At 36.5% G+C, this 20152-nt stretch overlaps 1 pseudogene; it reads right to left on the bottom strand.

Moving 5' to 3' along the window:
- Positions 1-6252: 6252 nt before the first annotated feature.
- LOC147826765 (uncharacterized) lies at positions 6253-9647 on the bottom strand (annotated as a pseudogene).
- Between the last annotated feature and the right edge of the window lie 10505 nt (positions 9648-20152).

Consider the following 20152-nt stretch of genomic DNA (forward strand, 5'->3'; position numbering starts at 1 on the left):
GTCTTTTAGATGCTCCAATTTATTATAGTACAGCTTTTCAAAGTAGTTCTTAATAATCCTTTGAATTTTACTGGTGTCTGTTGTTACATCCCATTTCATCTGTAATTGTATTGTTTTGGATTTTCTTTCTTTTGGTTAGTTTGCCAATGGTTTATTAAGCTTATTTTCCTTTTCAAAGAAGTAACTCTGTTTCATTGATCTGCATTGTTCCTTTAGTCTCTATTTCACTAATTTTATCTTTGATTTTTCTTATTTCTTTTCTTTGGGTTTGGTTTGTGTTTGCTCTTGTTTTTCTAAGTGAGTTTTGTTTGTTCTTGTTTTTTAAGCAATGTTTCATTAAGTTTTTTTTCTTTGAGATCTCTCTGATTTTTTTGATGTAGGCACTCATAGCAATACAGTTCCTTCTTAGAACTGCCTTTCTATATCCAGAGATTCTGGTAGGGTTTATTTGTAATTTTTTGTTTAGAGTTTAAGAATTTTTAAATCTTCCCCTTGATTTCTTCAATACCAACTAATCATTCAAAATTTAATTGTTCAATCTCCATGTGTTTGTTTCTGTGGTTTCTCCTGCTGCTAATTTCTAGTTTCATTCCACTATGATCTAATTAGATGTAAGAAATATTTTTTTTTATTTGATAAGGCTTGCTTTATGGTCTAAAATAAAATCTGTTTTGGAGTCTGTTCCATTGGCTGTTGGAAAGACTGCATTCTCCTGTTGTTGAACGGAATATTCTGTAGATGTCTAAAAGTCCATTGGATCTATGGTATAATTTAACTCTGATGTTTGTTTGTTGGTATTTCTTGTCCAGATGACTCATGTATTGGTTCGGGTAGAGTACTACTGTCACATACTATTATTATTATGATTTATGTATCCCTTTTGGTCAAGTAGTGTTTGTTTTATTAAATTGAGCATAGCAATGTTTGAGGAATATATATTTATATTTGTTATATCATTTTGGTAGGCTGTTCACCTTACTGATATGTAATGACCTTATTTGTCCCTATGACTTATTTTATTTTGAAGTCTACATTGTTAGATATGAGTACTCCTGCTTTTTTTTTAGATTCCATTTGCATGGATAATTTTTTTTTGTTCTTTCAGTCTGTATATGTGTTTGCTGATGAGGTTTGTTTCTTGTATGCAGCAAAGAATTAGGTCTTGTTTTTTAATCTAAACTGCCAGGTTGTATCTTTTAATTAAAGAATTAAGACCATTTACTTTCAGAGTTACAGTGAGTTATGTACTAATTCATGTCATTTTGTTGCTTTTCTACTCTTTGTCTCTTAATTCTCATTTGCTTATCCACTCATCCTTCTGTATGTAGAATTTCTCTAAATATATTTTGCAATGTTGGCTTAGAGATCATGCATTGCTTTATTTTATGTTTATATTGAAGGTCTTTATTTCTCTTTCAATTATGAAGAATAGCTTTGCTATATAGAGTAATCTAGATTTGCAGTTATTTTGTTTTAGGATTTGAAATACATCATTACATACCCTCTGAGCCTTTAGTATTTCTGCAGGGAATCAGCAATTATTCTGATGGGTTGGCTATTATAAGTGATTTGGCATTTCTTTCTTAAATGTTTCAATATTCTTTCCTTGGTCTGTACTCTTGGTATTTTAAGTATAATATATGGTAGGATGTTCTTTTTTGGTCTTGCCTGTCTGGGGTTCTAAATGCTTTCCGTACTTGGATGTCCATATCTTTCCCAAGATTTGGAGAGTGTTCTGCTATTATTTCACTGAATAGATTTTCAGTGCTTTCATTTCGTATTTCATTTTTCATTTTTGCTAAGGCACCCTCTTGTACACTAACATTTTATAAATTTGGCCTTTTAACCATGTCTCAGATTTCTTGGATGCTTTGTTTACAATTTCTCATTTTTTAAATTTATTGCTCTCTGATATGGTAATTCATCAACTTTGTTTTTAGCCTCTGTCTTCTTCTTGATTTTACATATTGATGAGGATCTCCACTTAGGTTTTTGTGTTATTGAGCTTTACATTTCCAAGATTTCTGTTTGGTTCTTCTTCAGAATCTCTATCTCTTTGTTTAATTGCTCCTTCATATCCTACATTAGATTCCCTAATTCATTTAACTATTAATTTATCTGCTGCTGGATGTCAATGGTCATTTTAAAAATCAATCTTTGAATTATTTTTCTGAAATTTCACGCATTTGATACCTTTACATTGAGTTACTGATAGGTTATGGACCTTGGGGGAGTCATGCTGTCACCATTTTTCATAGATCTTGTGATTCTATGTGGGATTTATGCATCTATTGGGATAGATATCTCTTCAAGATAGGAAATGGAAAACTTGAAGGAAGATTGAAAAGAAGAGGAAGATAAGATGAGAAAGAGGAGAATATAGATAAAATTTCACTTAAAGCACAAAAAAGTGCATAAAATTCAATAAGAATGGCAGGAAAACAACAAGCAAATTTTTAAAAGAGAGAAAGAAAAGGTATAAAAAGGAAAAATGGTGGAAAAATTATTTTAAAATCAAAGTGAAAGAAAAATGAGCCCACAATTTAGTTTTTATTTTTATTATCTTAGCTTTCCTATCACCTATTTCCTGCTGGAGCTTTCCTCTTTTTTTCTCTTTTTGGAATATAGTGTCTTCTTCCTAACTCTTGATCCTTCTAACACATAGATTCATGTGAATGATAATTGTATTCCACTATCTTACTCAGGACTAGTCTTTTCACTTTCATAAATGTATCCTTTAGTGAATGTTTAAATTTTAATGTAATCTTTTTTTATTCAAGCCAATTCCTTTTTTTGGGGGGGGGGCAGGGTCTCTGGATGTAGCCCAGGCTGGCCTTGAACTCATGGCAATCCTGCTTCAGCCTCCTGAATGCTGGGATTACAGGCATGTGACATCGTGTCCAGCCCAAGTCAATACATTTTGTATCTTAAAAAATATTTCTGTGCCAGAAGATCTAAAAGATATGACAAATCTTCTTCAAAGAACATTGTGTTTTCCTCTCCTCTTGACTTCCCTTCCTTCTTTGTTCCAGTACATTTTTCCTAATCCATCTGTAATTGATTTCTAAATGTCACGTGAGGTAGGAATTCATTTTAAAATTCATATGGGTGATATATTTTCCATCTTTGATTACTGAAGACGCCCCCTTTTCCATGTCTCTATGTTAAAGTTCCATAGATGAGTGGTTCTATTTGTAAGCTCTTTATCTTATTATTTTATTTTTTCTATTAAAATACCATTCTTTCTTTACTGCTTTAACTTTTTATAGGTCCTAATAGGAAATCAGAGAAGTCCTCCTTTCTTCTCTTATTCTTTTACAGTATTCTAGTTATTATTCTCTTACATTTCCATGTATATTTTAGAATGATATTCCGTGCTTTCTATGTAATTTCCTTTTCTTCCTTCTAATTAAAGGGTAAGCAGTTTAAGGGCTATCTTGGTTTTAATTCTGTTTTTATAGGGTCAGACTTTATGAATAGTTTTTACATTTTGAGTAGTCCTCTTAAAAATCGTACATTTATGTGAAAATTTTGACAGATACCCTGGTGGCGTGTAAAGCCTAAAATCTATTATTTGGCCCCTTGCAGAAAATGCTTGCCAAAAATATATACATATCTATATACATATTTACATATATGTATTTACATGTATTTACATATATATGTACATGCATACACATATTTAGACACACATATATGTTTTCAGGTATTTACTCCATATTTTTTTCTTTTCAAAAAAAGTATGTTCATATTTCTGCATGGTCTTTTCTCATGTTTTCTTCTCATAGACCTATTGTTAAGCCCTTCCTAATAACTTTTAGAATATATATTTAGGCTAATTATATTCTTGGCCCAGTTTTTCTAGTATATCTGCTCCATATGGAAGTCTCTTATTCAGAATGTCTCCCCTCCAACTTTAAGAGTTATGTTTCTCAAATATGTCAGCATTTGGACCCTTAAGTCCTGTGGTGAAGAATTTCATGTGCCAGGGGACCAGCCGCCAGCTGCTCAATCTATGAAACAGATGTTCACATTGAGCTTTACTCTTGTGGCTTCTCAAAGACAAGTCACACCAGATATTTATGAGAGTAATGTTGGCCAAAATTGTTGTTTTAGAGGAGAGATAGGAAGACAAATGCCAGAGATTGGTTGGTGTACAATTCTTCATTTCTGGAATCCTTGTACAGAAGTTTCTCTCTCAAGGGAATGAGGGGAATAAGCACAAACTTTAACAAATAGTATTTTCACTATTACCCTGCCCTTTGAGGCTGTCTCTTGCCCCAGGTCAAAGTCACCCTGATCCCAATTACCTAAAAATGCTATGCCCTTCTAACTCCCATTGTCTTTAAAGTTCCCCACAATTAAAAATTTTTTTTCCTCTTTAATTCTTTCAGAATTCATCTTGGAAGAGGGAGGCAGTAATAGCTACTGGGAACATTAAAAAATTTCAAACTTACATGCATACTTTTGGTGAACTTGAAATTTGTATGAAACAAGTTTATAATTAGTATAAAACTGACACATTGACATAAATCATTGATTAAATTATATCTCAACAGGTTTAGGCTATATGCTTCTGAACTTTGCCTATTTAATTCTAAAAACCTGGCAGGCAAGCTCTATATCTCCTTCTCGAAATTATTTCAGTTGCATGATACATATATAATAAAGATTCCATCTGATTTAGAGTAATGTTTGATAGATTTTATGAAGAAGAAACCTAAAAAAACAAAATGAATAGCTAGCTAGAGAAAGTTATGTTACTGACCAGATGCACAAAACACTGTTTGGAAACTAGTTCAAGAATTGACAGCTAGCAGAAAATCTGGCATGGCAAAATAGGTGTATTTAGCTAAATGTAATCTCTATATAACTTATCGTCCCACTTTAGGAATAAATAATCACCCTATTTTGGAGCACTAGTTCTCTGTAATTTTACAAAATCTCAAGTGAGTGCCCTAGGTAGAATGTTCTATGAATATATTTCAGTTCTATTTATCTATTTCTTCACCATTCAAGAAATTCTTGCATATATGTGTGTGTTGAAAATGTGGCAGTAATAGCTAATGAAACTGGAACTGGATGGGAAAAGGAAGTGATCTGTTAAATGCTTCATAGCAGTTGCATCAAGACAATTTGCACAAGATGACAAGAGTCAAAAGTCTGATGGAAAATTACCACTTTTTCTTGAAAGATGCTAACAGAAAGGATCCAGGAACTACTTGCTATTTTAGTGGTGCTATAAGAGTAAGCAAGAAATGCCATTTAGATTAAGTGAACAAGGGCTGGAGATTTGGCTCAGTGGCGCCCATGCCTGCCTCACAAGCACAAGGTCCTGAGTTCAGTCCCCAGTACAAAAAAAAAAAAAAGATTAAGTGAACATTGAGTAAATATATGTACTTAATCAACATTTTTAAATGACTTGTAATGAAGAGTATATTGTTTTCATGGATAGGAAAATAATTAAAACCTGAAATCATTAGAAGTGATAATCGTTACCATGCTAATGTGAAGTCACACTGATAGACATTTCTCTAGAATATTTTTCCCAATTGGCAGTTTCTGAAAAATCACATGTATAAGCTCTGTGATGGGCTTCACAAAAATCTAAATGAAAGAACCTGTTCATTCAGGCCTAGATACTAAAATCTCCAACATATCTGAATATTACATCCTATTCTAGATGCTGATTCTAATTATATAGTTTATCTATGTATTATTGTAGTACAACTATAGCACTACTCTATTATTACAATAGTAGGAGTATTACAGTAGTACAATTTGCCTTCTCTCAGAATTTGCAAAAGGTGTAGAATTTAAGTAGACATCAGAGTACACAGATATACTGCTACTATGAAGGAAAACTGGCAATTTTCACGTACATCTGGTTGATGGTAGTAGCATTTGATTGCTCTTTTTGGGCATTTGCTTTATGAGTTCACCCAAATTTTATTTTTTATTTTGATAAATTCAGTATTTAAACCTAAAACTTAAGACGTTAAAAAGAGAGGAGAGTGGGAAAAGTCTTCCTTTCAAAAAATAAAACTGAAATCATGTGTGTCTATAACTGTCACATGGTCAAGAAACAAATCCAAAATAAATCAAAATAACCACAAACCCATCTGTGCTCACCTCCAATAAAAAGTGGGATACTGATGGCAAAATGATAGACCCCCCCTCCCACTTTTAAATTGCTGCTGTGGGTTAAGACATGTTAAGAGTAAAATATACATCCCCTGTATCAGTCAGTGCTTACCAGAGAAACAGGCCATTAGCTGCAGCCCATGAATCACTATACAGTTGCATATCTGTGTTTCCTTCTAGGCAAAATGTACTACCAGGTGCACTGCCTGAAGTTCTGCCCACTGTGAAGATTTCCCTTCACCACTGATCTTCAGGGATGTCCTGGAAAGGGGCTGTAATGCTGCAGCTGTCCACTGTGGGTGGTGCCTGCATAACATGCAGAACCATCTGTAAACCAGGCCCTACCCTTCTCTTCCTCTGACAGCTGATCATGTGGTACTCCCCATGGGGCCATAAAGAAACAAAGGCAATATAAGCAGGAGTAGGAGCAATGGGAATCTGGACAACTTCTTCATGTAATTTATTTGTACCCTCTGGACCTGCTCTGGCTTGATTCGGTATATACCATTTCCACTTATTGATAGACTGTTGCTGTGCATGTCCACACTTATGACTCAGTGGATCAGATAATACACAGTTCATGTTAGGCAACTCAGGTTGCATGGTAACCTGGTGTCCCATGGTCAATTGTTGAGTTCCTACTAAGGCCCAGTAGTAGGTCAAGAGCTGTTTTTCAAAGGAAGAGTAGTTATCTGCCGATGATGGAAGAGCCTTTCTCCAAAATCCTAAATGTCTCCACTGCATTTCACCTGTGGGGCCTGCCAGATACTCCAAATGGCATCTCTATCCACACTGATGCTTCAGGTACCTTCGGATCTGCTGGATCGTATGGGCCCAGTGTCAGAGCAGCCTAAACATCAGCCTGGACCTGTTGCAGAGCCTTTTCTTGTTCTGGGCTCTACTTGAGACTAGCAGCCTACTGAATCACTCAGTAAATGGGCCAGAGTAAAGCACCTAAGTAAGGAATATGTTGCCTCAAAAATCCAAATAGGCCCAGTAGGCATTGTGCCTCTTTCTTGGTTGTAAGGGGGGTCAGATTCAACAACTTATTTTTTACCTTAGATTGGGCATCTCTACATGCCCCACAACACCAGACTCCTGGAAATTTTACTGAGGTACAAGGACCTTGAATTTTAGTTGGATTTATTTCCCATCTTCTGGCTATCAAATGTTTTACTAACAAATCCAGAGTGGTTGATACCTCCTGCTCACTTGGTCCATTAAGCACAATATCACCAATTTAATGGACTAGTGTGATACCTTGTGGGAGAGAAAGATGGTTAAGATCCCTGCAAACTAAATTGTGGCATATGAATGGACAGTTAATATAACCCTGAGGTAAGATAGTAAAGTTGTGTTTCTGGCTTTGCCAGCTGAAAGCAAATTGTATCTGATGTGCTTCATAGAAAGGTTTGGAGAAGAAGACATTTGCCAAATCAATAGCTGGATACCAAGTACTAGGAAACGTGTTAATCTGCTCAAGCAAGGACACCATACCTGGTACATCAGCTGCAATTACAGTCACCACTTGATTCAGTTTATGGTAATCTACTGTCATTCACCAAGACCATCCATCTTCTGCATAGACCAAAGGGGAGAATCAAATGGAGATATGGTGGGAACTTCCACCCCTGCATCCTTCAAGTCCTTGATTGTGGCACTAATCTCTGCAATCCTTCCAGGGATGTGATATTATTTGGGGCTTACTATTTTACAAGGTAAAGGCAACTCTAATGGCTTCCATTTGGCCTTGCCAACCATAATACCCTCACACTACAGGTTAAGGAACCAGTGTGAGGGTTCTGCCAATCTCTAAGTGTACTATCCCAATTATGCATTCTGGAACTGGGGAATGACTACAGGATGGATTCTAGAATCCACTGGACCCACTGAATCAGACTTTTGCTGAAACTTTATTGATGACCTGACCTCCATTGGCCCCTGCTCTTACTGGAGGGCCACAGTGATGTTTCAGATCCCCTGGAATCAGCAGTAGTTCCAGAACCAGTGTCCAATAGTTCCCCAAATGCCCGATAATTTTCCTTCTTCCAATGTATAGTTATTCTGGTAAAAGACTTTAGATTCCTTTGGGGAAGGATGGGAAAAACTTACCATATAAATTTTCTTGGTGCACCAGGTTCCTTCCTCAAGGGGATCCAGCCTTTCCTTCATTCATGGAGTTGTGGGTCTGTAAATTGGCTCACATCTGGGAACTGGTTGAGGGGCTGTGATTCCTTGTTACTGCAATTTGAAGCAGGTTTCTGTTCATTTGCCCTTAAATTTTTTCAATTATATAAAGCTAGTATAAAATTGTAGGCTTCCCATCAGTTACACTTTTGGAAACACCATGGCTAATCACCCAATGCCATATGTCTAAATGTCTCAGAACATTCTGATCATTGTTGTGCTTCTGCTGTCCATTACAATAAGTGTGTGCATCTTGCCTTTGGTGATTAAGTGCTGCCACTTGACCCCTGCCACTCCAGGATCCAATTAAACCCATTTCCCTTAAAGTTCCCAATTAGGTAACTACAGTCTCCACTGCAAGGTCTGGCATACAGGGAAGAGCAATGAAAGGTCTCTTCAAAAATTTCAGTGCTCCCCTCATGAATCTGTTTCTAAAGGTGTTAGTTAAGGATACATTTTCTGGATCATCCCAGTGTGTCAGATTAGGTTTAACATGACAAGTCCACTCCACCATTCCCATTTCCCTAAGCTTCTGAATTCCCTCATCAACAGTAAACCACAGACTACTAGGCATCTCTATCTCATTCACAGTGGGCCATCTTTGGTCCATATTCCTGCCAAACAGCAAAATAAACTATTCACACCTTTCTTTACTCCATGAGCTACAACATTAAATTCAGAATCTCTGCTTAACCAGCCCATATCAACAAACTCAGCCTAATCCAGGTGTGTGTTTTTCCTATATTATCCCACACCCATAAAATCCATTCCCACTCTTACTCATCAGGCCTCTACTTAAAGTTAGAAAACTCTAGAAGTTCTTTGGGAGAATAGAGGACCTCCTCATGGGTCACACTATGTACCTCACCCTTAGGAGCCTCTGAGATTTGAGCCTGTTGTAAGCCTAGAGGTAAAAGTGGGTGGTGAGGGTGGGTCCTGAGAAGTGTCAGTGTTATTATGCTTGGTCAACACAGGATTACCTTCCTCAGATAGACTAGGAGAGGCCAATACCACAAGGGGTGGAGTGGGGATGCCTCTGCCATTGTGGGTAGAGAAATCTCTTCCTCTGGGAAAATAATCTCATTAGCATCTAGAAACTCAATATCCTTAGCTTCATCAACATCCTCCCAAACATCTCCGATCTGGTTTATGGGATCCCATTCTTTTCTGATCAGTGCTCTCACTTTTACTTCAGATACCCTTTGAGGCTGAGCATTAGACTTAGGCTGTATTTCACCCAATTGAATTATGAGGGCCTGTGTTTGGGATTTGACAATCTCAGTCTTAAAGAAAGGAGATTCTCTTTCAGGATACATTTACAAATTTAAATTTTTTTATGTGTGTCTGGTGTTGGGAATTTGAATCTTTGAAGTCCTTATTTTCCTTCATTAATTTTTTCTCATAGTTAGAATGCTTTAGATTTCATATGGATGTTTTGAGCTCATTGTTTTCCTTCACTAGTATGGCCAGAGATGCTAAGAGCAACCAGACAGAATCATTGAATTTCCCACTCTGCCAAAAATATTCAAAAGTTTCATATATGGAGTTGCTAAACTCCTTATATTTCACAAGTGTTGAATTAGGATAATCAAATAGATCTACATTGCATATTACTTTAAACAGGTCACACAAAGGACTATCAGTATTCCCCACAGTATCAGAAGGAGATACCATGTTGTCTTTAGGTCTCATCAAATTAGAGACCCAAATCTAGGAACCCCTAAAGCCATCAAAGAACTTTACAGTTCCAATTCTCTAGAGCCAGTCCTAGTGCCAAAATATGTATCAGTTAGTGCTTAGTAGAGAAGCAGATTTAATGCAAGATATATATATATATATATATATATATATATATATATATATATGAATTTACAATGGCTGCCCCGAGTCAGGTATGAAGAGTGCAAAAGGTTTGCCTGCATGCTGGAGATCTGAAGGATCCAGTTAAAGACCTGGAGCTCACTATATTGTCCCATGGAGTCTGTATCAGGAAGCCAAAGGGTCTGTGAGGGAAGACTGGAGAGTCTGCACTGGAAGCTGGGAGACAATATCCGAGGTGAAGGTAAAGACTGGAGCTCCTCCGAAGAAACAGAAGTGAACGTTCCCTCTTCATTTCCCTTTTTTTTTTTGGTACCAAGGATCGAACTCAGGTCCTTGCACTTGCACAGCAGGCGGTGAAACCACTGAGCTAAATCCCCCGCCTCTCTTCATTTCCCTTTTATACCATTCTGGTGATCTTCCCTAGGGTGTGTCTTCCACACCTGGAACTATGCTGAGCCAATTTAGTTTCTTACTCAAGTTGACTCAGTCAGTTAACTATTGAATCCCCCTACAACAAAAGAGTTATCTGAATATAGGAGAGGCAACTGAACCTGAGAGTTCATATGTATTGGCTATGGGACCAAATTTCCTACATTAAAATCCTATCACATCACTTGATTATAATTTTTGTGACTCTGATCAATTTTCATAACTTCTCTGGCTAAATTTATGAGGAAACTACTTCATATGGTGATTTGTTGAAATGAAATGTAGATGATATAGTTAAAACGTATGAAAAATTATTTTTTGCACCTATAACAAACACTAGATAATTTCATAGATCAATGAAAGGGAGACACAGCTACCATTAAATCCTTGTAGCAATTGCTATAGGAGAAAGGGGAGTTGCAGGGAGGTGGGCAGTGGTAATGGTTTGAGAGCTTTCATAATCTGACCTCATTATTACTGTGTGAAATGGTTACTCCTTTGGTAGCCTATTACCTGGAAAGACCTCACCCTATAAAAGATAAAGATGCTACTATGTAAGAAAAAACAAACTGTATTTCCCTTTCTATACTCTTACGGTACTTCTGATTACTAAAATAAGTAGTTTTCTTCTCCCACACAAAGAAAAGTATCCACTTCTGAGAAGATACCTACAATCACCTATGGCCAATGCATTAATCAGATTCCTAACTCAACTCTACCTGGAAATACCATCCAAACTCAAAGATAAAGGGTCACAAGATTCAGACACCAATCACAAGTTCAGGTTGTCACCTCTTTTGACTTACCAGGTATAACTCAGAGGTTGACATGACTTCCTCCTTGAGTTTGACTGCATGCTAGAGCAACTACACTGGGAGAAGTGCCTCACCATTACCTGTGGACTGTAAAAGGTACACTGCAGAAACAGCAAGGTGGAAGTGATGCTAGGTAGGTAAGAAGGTTTGTAGAGCTTCCATGCCCTCTATGGCTATGCCACCTTCCCAGCACCTCTAGTGCTCAGCAATTAGCAAGATCTATAAACTCTGTTGTTTAGGGTTTTACGGCGGCTTTACTACATAGGCATGACTGATTAGGGCATTGGGCATGGGTGATCAACTCAACCTTCAGCCCCTCTCCCCTCTTCCAAGATTAGGTGGTTGGACTGATAATTCCAAGCCTCTAATGTGAGGTTGGTTCCCCTGGCAATCAGCCATCATCAAGAGACATCTATGTCCTGAGCCCCAAGTCATCTCATTAGCATACAGGAAACAGTTATCATATAACAGATTTCAGGGGGTTTAAGTAAGACCTGTGTGCGAAGAAACTGGCACAATACAAAATATGTATTTCTTATAATGTCACAATATTAAAGCCACATAATTTATTTTCTAGTCTTCTTCTGCAGCAGGGATGTCAGGTCATGATCCAGTATCATGTTTTGGATTTAGTGTTTAGTTTTTTGATTGACATATAATAATTGTACATATTTATGAAGTACAATGTTGAGTTTGATTCATATATATATATATCTTTTATCATTTCTTCACAATGTATACAAAGGATGATTGAAAACTATGGTGCTCCCAAATTCATTCTATTATTTTGGCATTATTACCCTGACATTACAAGCAGATGAGGGCTCATCATAAAAACAAAACCATAGCAAGTACCTTTGATGAATATCGATACCAAAATCCTCAGTAAGATTCCTACAATGGGAATTTAACAACACATTAGATCATACAAAATGATCAAATTGGTTTCAAGTCAGGGAAGCAAGTATGGTTCAGCATATGTAAATCAATACATGTAATACACCGCATAAATAGAATCAAGGATAAAAATCACAGGATCATCTAAATAGATGCAGCAAAACTCTGTGACAGAATCCAAAATCCTTTCATGATAAAAACTGTGATGAAAATAAGTATAAAAGGATCTTAGCTCAAAGGAAAACCATATATGATAAATCCACAACCAACGTCATATTGAATAGGAGAAAAATGGAAGAATTTCTTTTAAAGTCAGGAATGTGACAAAAGTGTTCACTCTCACTGCTCCTGTAGTACTTGAACTTTTAGCCAGAGCAATCAGGCAAGAGGAAGAAATAAAAGGGAAACAAATAAGAAAGGAAGAAATCAAATTATCCCTACCTGACATGGAAAACTCCCCCAAAAAGGTATTCCACCAGAATACTTTTGGACATGATAAATTCTGCAAAGTAGCAGGGTCCAAAATTAACACACAAAAATCAATAACATTCCTGTACACTAATAATGAACTCACTGAGAAAAAAACAGAAAATCAATTTTATTCACAGAAAGTTTTAAAAAAATACCTAGGAATCAACCTAATCAAGGAGGTAAAAAAAAAAATATCTGCAATGAAAATGAAAGAAAACTGAAGAAAGAAATTGAAGACAGGGTCGGGGATTTAGCTCAGTGGTTTCGCCGCCTGCTGCGCAAGCGCAAGGACCCGAATTCGATCCCCGGTACCAAAATAAAAAAGAAATTGAAGACATTAGAAAATGGAAAGACCTCCCTTTTTGATAGATTGACAGAACTAATATTGTGCAAAGAGACCAATTTACAGATTAATGCAATCTCTCTTAAAATATCAACATCATTCTTCACAGAACTAGAAAAAGCAATTCTAAAATTCATACAAAAACACAAAAGACCCAGAAGAGCCCAAAATATCCTGAGCAGAAAAGCATGTTGGGAGCATCACAATACATATTGGATTTTGAGTTATACAGTAATACCTTGGTTCATGAATGCTTCTGTTTGCAAACTGTTTGGTTTCCAACAAGAGCATTTGGCAAAACTTTGCTTCCCTTCCCGAATTTTGAATTGGGTGACAAACAAGACCACAGTCTTCCCCACACAAACATGAACATGGTCATCTTCCCTCAAAGCATAAAGCAAATTAAGTTTGTGAAACAAGGTACCATACCAGCACAAAAACAGACATATAGACAAATGGAATAGACAACACAGAAACAACCCTATGTACCTTCAGCCATCTGGTTTTTGACAAAGGGGAGAAAGGAGAGCCTCTTTAACAGTGTTGAAGAAACTGAGTAGTGGCAGGCAGAAGATTGAAACTAGATCCCTATCCTTCAGTCTGTGGTAAAATCAAATTGAAAGGGATCAAAGACCTCCGCGTAGAACCAGAAACTGAAACTGCTGGAAGACTACATAGGGGAAACATTTAAAGACATAGACACATGCAAAGACTTTCTAGCCAGCATTCTCAAAGCACAGGAAATAATATTAAGAATTAGCAAATGGGATTTCATCAAATTAAAATGGCTCTTCACAGAGAAAGGAACAACAGAGTGGAGTGTCTGCCCATACAATGGAAGAATATGTCTGCCAGCTAGTCTTCTGATAGAAGATTAATATCTAGAATATATGAAGAACTCAAAAATTAATGACCCCAAAATAAATAAGCCAGTCATAAAGTGGACAAATGAACTGAATAGACACTTCTCAAAATAATTACAAACATCTTTATCTATTAAAGAAATGCCAAACAAAACTACTTTGTTTTTTCTTCTCATCTGAGTGAGAAAGCTCATCTTCAAGAATACAGAAAACAGTGAATGGTGGTGAGGATGCAGGGAAAGAGAAACCCTCTTACATTGTGGTAGAAATGTAAACTAGGACCAGCACTGTGGAAACCAATATGGAGTTTCTTCAGAGAAAACAACAAAACAAAACAAACCTCTAAACATAGAAGACCCATTTTATTCAGTTATACCACTCTGGACTGTATTCCTGAAGAGTTAAAGACAGCCTACTGTATAATGACACATGAATGATCATATTTACAGTGGCATAATTCACAATAGCTAAGCTGCAGAATACCTAAGCCTAGATACCTGTCACCAAATAAATGGAAAAAGGATACATGATAAGTATATATGCAAAATGGAATATGACTCAGCTATAAAGAAGAGTGAAATTATATGTGAGAAAATTGATGTCACTGGGCATCAGCATGTTAAATGAAATGAGTCAGATTCAGACAGTTAAATACCACATTTTAAATATGAGAAACCTAAAATAAGCAAACAAATAAAATAAAGTAAAGAAGTAGACTTCTGGAGATGGGGAAGGAAACCAGGAGGAGGGGAGAGGAAAAGGGAAAGGGGCAATGGGATTGAAAGTTGTCAAAATACGTTAAATGCATGCATCAATTTCTTCGAACGAACCTCAACATTTTGTATTTCTAACTTGAAATTTAAAAAGGAAAAGAGCTAGTGATATTCAGGAGGTTCCTCTAGGGCAGCAGCTCTGAGGGATCTGTGAGTCTTGGTGTTGGCTTCACTAGGTGACACCTAGGGAAACAGCCTGTCTAGAACTCAGCAGCGCCCTCTCGGTGGAGTGTCAGGCATTGCTCCTGCCCATGGAAGTTCTATGGCTGCTTCTCCAGCTCATTACCAAATGAATGAGTTACTCAATGTCCTTCTAATAAGTGTATATTATGCTATAAACAGCCAACAAGAGCCGGTTTCTATTTATGTGCAGTTAAGATTTCTGATTGATAAAACTTCTATGTTATTGAAGCCATTTCCATAAAAATGTATTGTGCACTTTAAAAAGATCAGCCCAGGTGGGAGAACCATTCAGCTGTAAATAATTCTCCAACAAACTCAGGTACCAAATGTGTGAAAAGGAGCAGATTTCTTAATCATTCTTTTTCAGTATTAAGCTTGTTACACAGTAAAAGTCTTTCTGAAAGAAAATAATAGAGAATACGATAAATAAAACACACAAACAAGCACAGAAATTCCATTATCCATACACAAATAATATTGAGTGAATCCTCCCAAGCTTTTCAATGTGTGTATATTAAAATTGTGTCACATTTTAGCATTCCATTTTTCTCATTTATAATGCAATGTACATTTCTTTCTATTTGAATTTAAATGTCTAAATCAAAATATTAATGCTTGTCTAATGGTCTATGTGATAGATACATTTTTTATTCAACCAACCCTGTAATATTGTTAGGCAAATCATTATTTCAACTATTTCAGTGTCATAAATAATACTACAATGAACATTCTTCTACATACACTTATTTCACCTCTGCCCAGGTGTTTTCTTAATAGCAGAACATTTGCAAGACTGGGAGTTCATCCGTGAAGAGGAAAAAGTGTCAAAGGGATCTTTATGTGTGCTTTTCATCATTATAAATTTACCCTGTACAATAGCACTGTACAATAGACTTTTCTACCATGACAGAATTATCTGATACATTAGCCACTCACCACATGTGGGTACTAATCACTTGGAATGTTGCTAGTGTGTGAATACCTGAACTTTTAATTATACTTAGCTTGGGCTTAAATATCCACATTGAGCAATGCAGCGGTTCCTCATTTAGGATATTTTGGATTACACATAGACTTATGAGAGCAGGACAACAGCCTCTGTTAATGTATGTTCTTCCATGATACCTCATAGAAGAAACAATGTAAGTAAATTTAAATTTACAGAGTTTATTTGTACACTGGATTATCGTAAGTTAAGATAGCATCAGACTGCTGTGAGGGACAAGATGAAAAAATTTTAAGCCGTATTTGTAGAAGCAAGACAAAAAACATTTTATTTTGTGCAATGTTCTTATATATAGCTCATTAGAGTGTTTAATGCTGGTCTCCAAGTTTTATATTAGATCATCACAAAAACTGTTAGTCTATTGAGATTATAATTTTTAAACTTCATAGATGGAATGGAAGAGAACATCTCTATTTTTTGTGGATTGAATTCGGGGATTGAACTTTGTGGACTGAACTTTGGGGATTGAACTCAGGTCCTTATGTTTGCAGGGCAGGCAGCAATACCACTGAACTAAATCCTTGGCCTAAACATTTATATTTTTAAATGAAGGTAATATAATAAAATGGGAAGATCATAGCCATTGGAGTTAGGTAGAGTCCCCACTACCACATTCTAATTAAACATGTACAGCAGTAGTTTTCTATGCATGTTTTCTGCTTTCTTTCTATGCATTTATATATTATATATTTCATTTTGTTTATAAACAGAATAATAGTGTATCTTGTAATTCAGCTTGCTTTTTAAACTTAACATTTATCATTTTTTTTCTTTTTTTTGTATTAAATTCTTTTATTGGTACATTGTAGGTATACAATACAATTACATTTCTCATTGGGAATTGTACCTTTACATAATGCATCTTGGTTCTTAATTTTTCCCAATTTCTAGCCCTCCCTTCACCCACTCCACCCTTCACTATTTACGAAGACTTTATTTCCATTTTTTCCATTTCTCATCATTTTTCCTTTCCCTTCTTTCCTTTCCCCTGCCCCTCCTACTACCCCTATCCCTTTGGACCTTTTCTTCCTATTTTACATTATCGATTATTCATTCTAATCATTGGTATATTTTAGGTATACAATATAATTACATTCATCATTGGAAATTTGCACTTTTACATAGTCTCTCTTGGTTCTTATTTTTCACCCTTGCCCAGCCCTCCATTCAATCCCTCCATTCCTCCCTATTTACAAAGATTTTGTTCCTATTTTTCCATTTTCTCATATTAATCCCATTCCCTTCTATCCTTTCCCCTAGCCCTCCCACTTCCCATTCCCATTTGCCCCTTTTCTTCCTATTTCACATTACCTATTATACATTTAGTTCTTATTTACACTTTCAGTTTCTCACACCAGAGAAACTATTTGGTATTTACACATGTGTGTCCTATTTATTTCACTTAAGAGTATCACCTCAATGTGCATCCACTTAGCTATAAATGTCCCTAATTTCTCATTTTTTATGGCTGGGTAGTACTCCATTTTATAAAAAAAACCACATTTTCTTTATCCAGTCTCCAGTTGATGGGCATTTGGGCTTCTTCCAAGTTTTAGCTATAACAAAGTGCGCTGCTATGAACATGGGCACACACATATCACTGTGGTATGATTCTTTTAATTCTTTGGGGAAGATCCCCAGCAGTAGAATAGCGGGGTCAAATGGGACTTCCAGTCCTAGTTCTTTGAGGTATCTCCATACTGACTTCCACAGTGGTTGTACCAGTCTACACTCCCACCAGCAGTGAAGCAGGGTTCCTCTTTCCCCACAGCCCTGCCAGCATTTGTTATTGGTTGATTTCATGATAGCAGCCATTCTTTCTGGAGTGAAGTGGAATCTCAGCATTGTTTTCATTTGCATCTCTCGAATGACCAGTGATGGTGAACATTTTTTCATGTATTTATTTGCTATTTCTAGTTCTTTGTCTGAGAAATTTCTGTTCATTTCAGATGCCCATTTTTCAATTGGGTCTTTAAATTTGGGAGGTCTGATCTTTTTAAGTTCTTTATAGATTCAAGATAGTAGACCTTTGTTTGAGGAAGAGCACGTGAAGAATTTTTCCCACATTGTGGGTTGTCTCTACACACTGCTGGTGGTTGTTCTTGCTGTGCAGAAGACTTTTAATAAGAAGAGATCCCATTTGTTGATTGTTTGTGCTAGTTAATGGGCAACTGAGGTTTTGTTCATAAAATCTTTTCCTACATCGATGTCTTCAAGGGTTCTACTGGTTCCAACTGGTTCAGAGTTTCTATTTAAATATTTAGATCTTTAATCCATTTTGATTTTAGTTTAGTGCATGGTGAGAGATACAGGTCTAGTTTTAATCTTTGGCAATTTGAAGCCCAATTTTTCCAGCACCATTTATTAAAGAGGCTATCTTTCCTCCAGTGAGGGTGTTTGGCTCCTTTATTGAAGGGGAGGTGGCTAAGTGTGTCTGGCGTTGTTTCTGCATCTTCCAATCTGTTCCAGGGGTCCTCAGGTCTGTTTCTTTGACAGTTCCATGGTGCTTTTATCACAGTAGCTTTGTAGTAGAGTTGCAGGTTGGGGATTGTGATACCCCCTGCCATGTCTCTGTTACCTAGAATTGCTTTTGCTATTCTGGGTCCATTCTTGTTCCACATGAATTTTTGGATTGTTTTCTCAAGGTCCATGAAGTATGCTGCTGGGATCTCAATTGGAATTGCATTAAATCTATACAGCAGTTTTGGAAGTATGGCCATTTTCATTATATTAATCCTCCCTACCCAGAATCAGGGAATGTCTGTCCATTTTCTGATATCATCTTCAATCTCTCTTTTCAGAGTGGCATCGTTTTCAGAGAAGAGGTCTTTGATTTCTTTCATTAGGTTGATTCCTAGGTATTTCAGTTTTTTGGATGCTATTGTGAAAGGAATTATTTGCCCTATTTCTCTCTCAGTGAATCTGTCATTGGTGTAGAGGAAATGTATTGATTTTTTGTGTGTTGAGCTTGTAACGAGTTACTTGACTGAATTTGGTTATTAAGTCTAGAAGACTTTTGGCGGTATTCTTGGGGTCTTCTATATAGAGTATCATGTCATCTGCAAATAATAACAATTTGACTTCTTCATTACTTATCTTTATTCCTTTTATTTCTTTCTCTTGTCTAATTGCATTGGCTAATGTTTCCAGAACTATATTGAACAAGAGTGGTGATAGTGGACATCCTTGTCTTGTTCCTGATTTCAGTGTGAAGGATTTCAGTTTTTGACCATTTAGTATGATATTGGCTGTTGGTTTTTCATAGATGGCTTTTATCAGATTGAGGTAGAGACTGTCTATTCTGATTTTTTGTAGGGTTTTATCATAAATGCGTGTTGGATTTTGTCAAATGCTTTTTCTGCATCTATTGAGATGATCATATGGTTTTTGTCCTTGGCTCTATTGATATAGTGTATTACAATGATTGATTTGTGTATATTGAACCATCCCTGCATCCCTGGGATGAATTCCACTTGATCAGGGTGTGTGATCTTCTTGATGATCTTCTGCATTCTGTTTGCCATTATCTTATTAAGGATTTTTGCATCTATGTTCATTAGTGAGATTGGCCTATAGTTCTCTTTTTCAGTTGGGTCTTTCTCTGCTTTGGGGATCAAGGTGATGCTTGCTTCCAGGAATGAATTGGGGAGTATTGCTTCCCTTTCAATTTCATTGAAGAGTTGAAACAGTAGTGGCAGCAGTTCCTCTCTAAATGTCTTGTAGAATTCAGCAGTGAAGCCATCAGGGCCTGGGCTTTTCATAGTTGACAAGTTTTTAATTACATTTTCAATTTCATTGGTTGATATTGGGTTGTTCAGAATTTTTAGGTCTTCTTTGCTCAACTTTGGTAATTCATATGTATCTAGGCATCTGTCCATTTCTTCTGTGTTGTCCATCTTATTGGTGTACAGGTTCTGGAAGTAGGTATTGATGATCCTCTGGATTTCTGCTGGGTCTGTTGTCATTTCACCCTTTTCATTCCTAATTGCATGGATTTGGGACTTTTCTTTCCTTTTTCTGACAAGGTTGACTAAAGGTTTGTCAATTTTGTTGATTCTTTTGAAGAACCAACTCTTGGCTTCATGGATTTTTTTGTATTGTTCTCTTAGTCTCCATTGCATTGATTTCTCCTCTCATCTTTATAATTTCCTCCCTTGTATGAGCTTTGGGGTTGTCCTGCTCTTCTTTTGCTAGAAACTTGAGGTGCATCATCAGGTTGT

Source organism: Heterocephalus glaber, unplaced genomic scaffold (genome assembly GCF_053883595.1).
Source record: "Heterocephalus glaber isolate CG9 unplaced genomic scaffold, H.glaber_assembly_v1.0 deba00001461, whole genome shotgun sequence".
Classification (NCBI taxonomy): Eukaryota; Metazoa; Chordata; class Mammalia; order Rodentia; family Bathyergidae; genus Heterocephalus; species Heterocephalus glaber.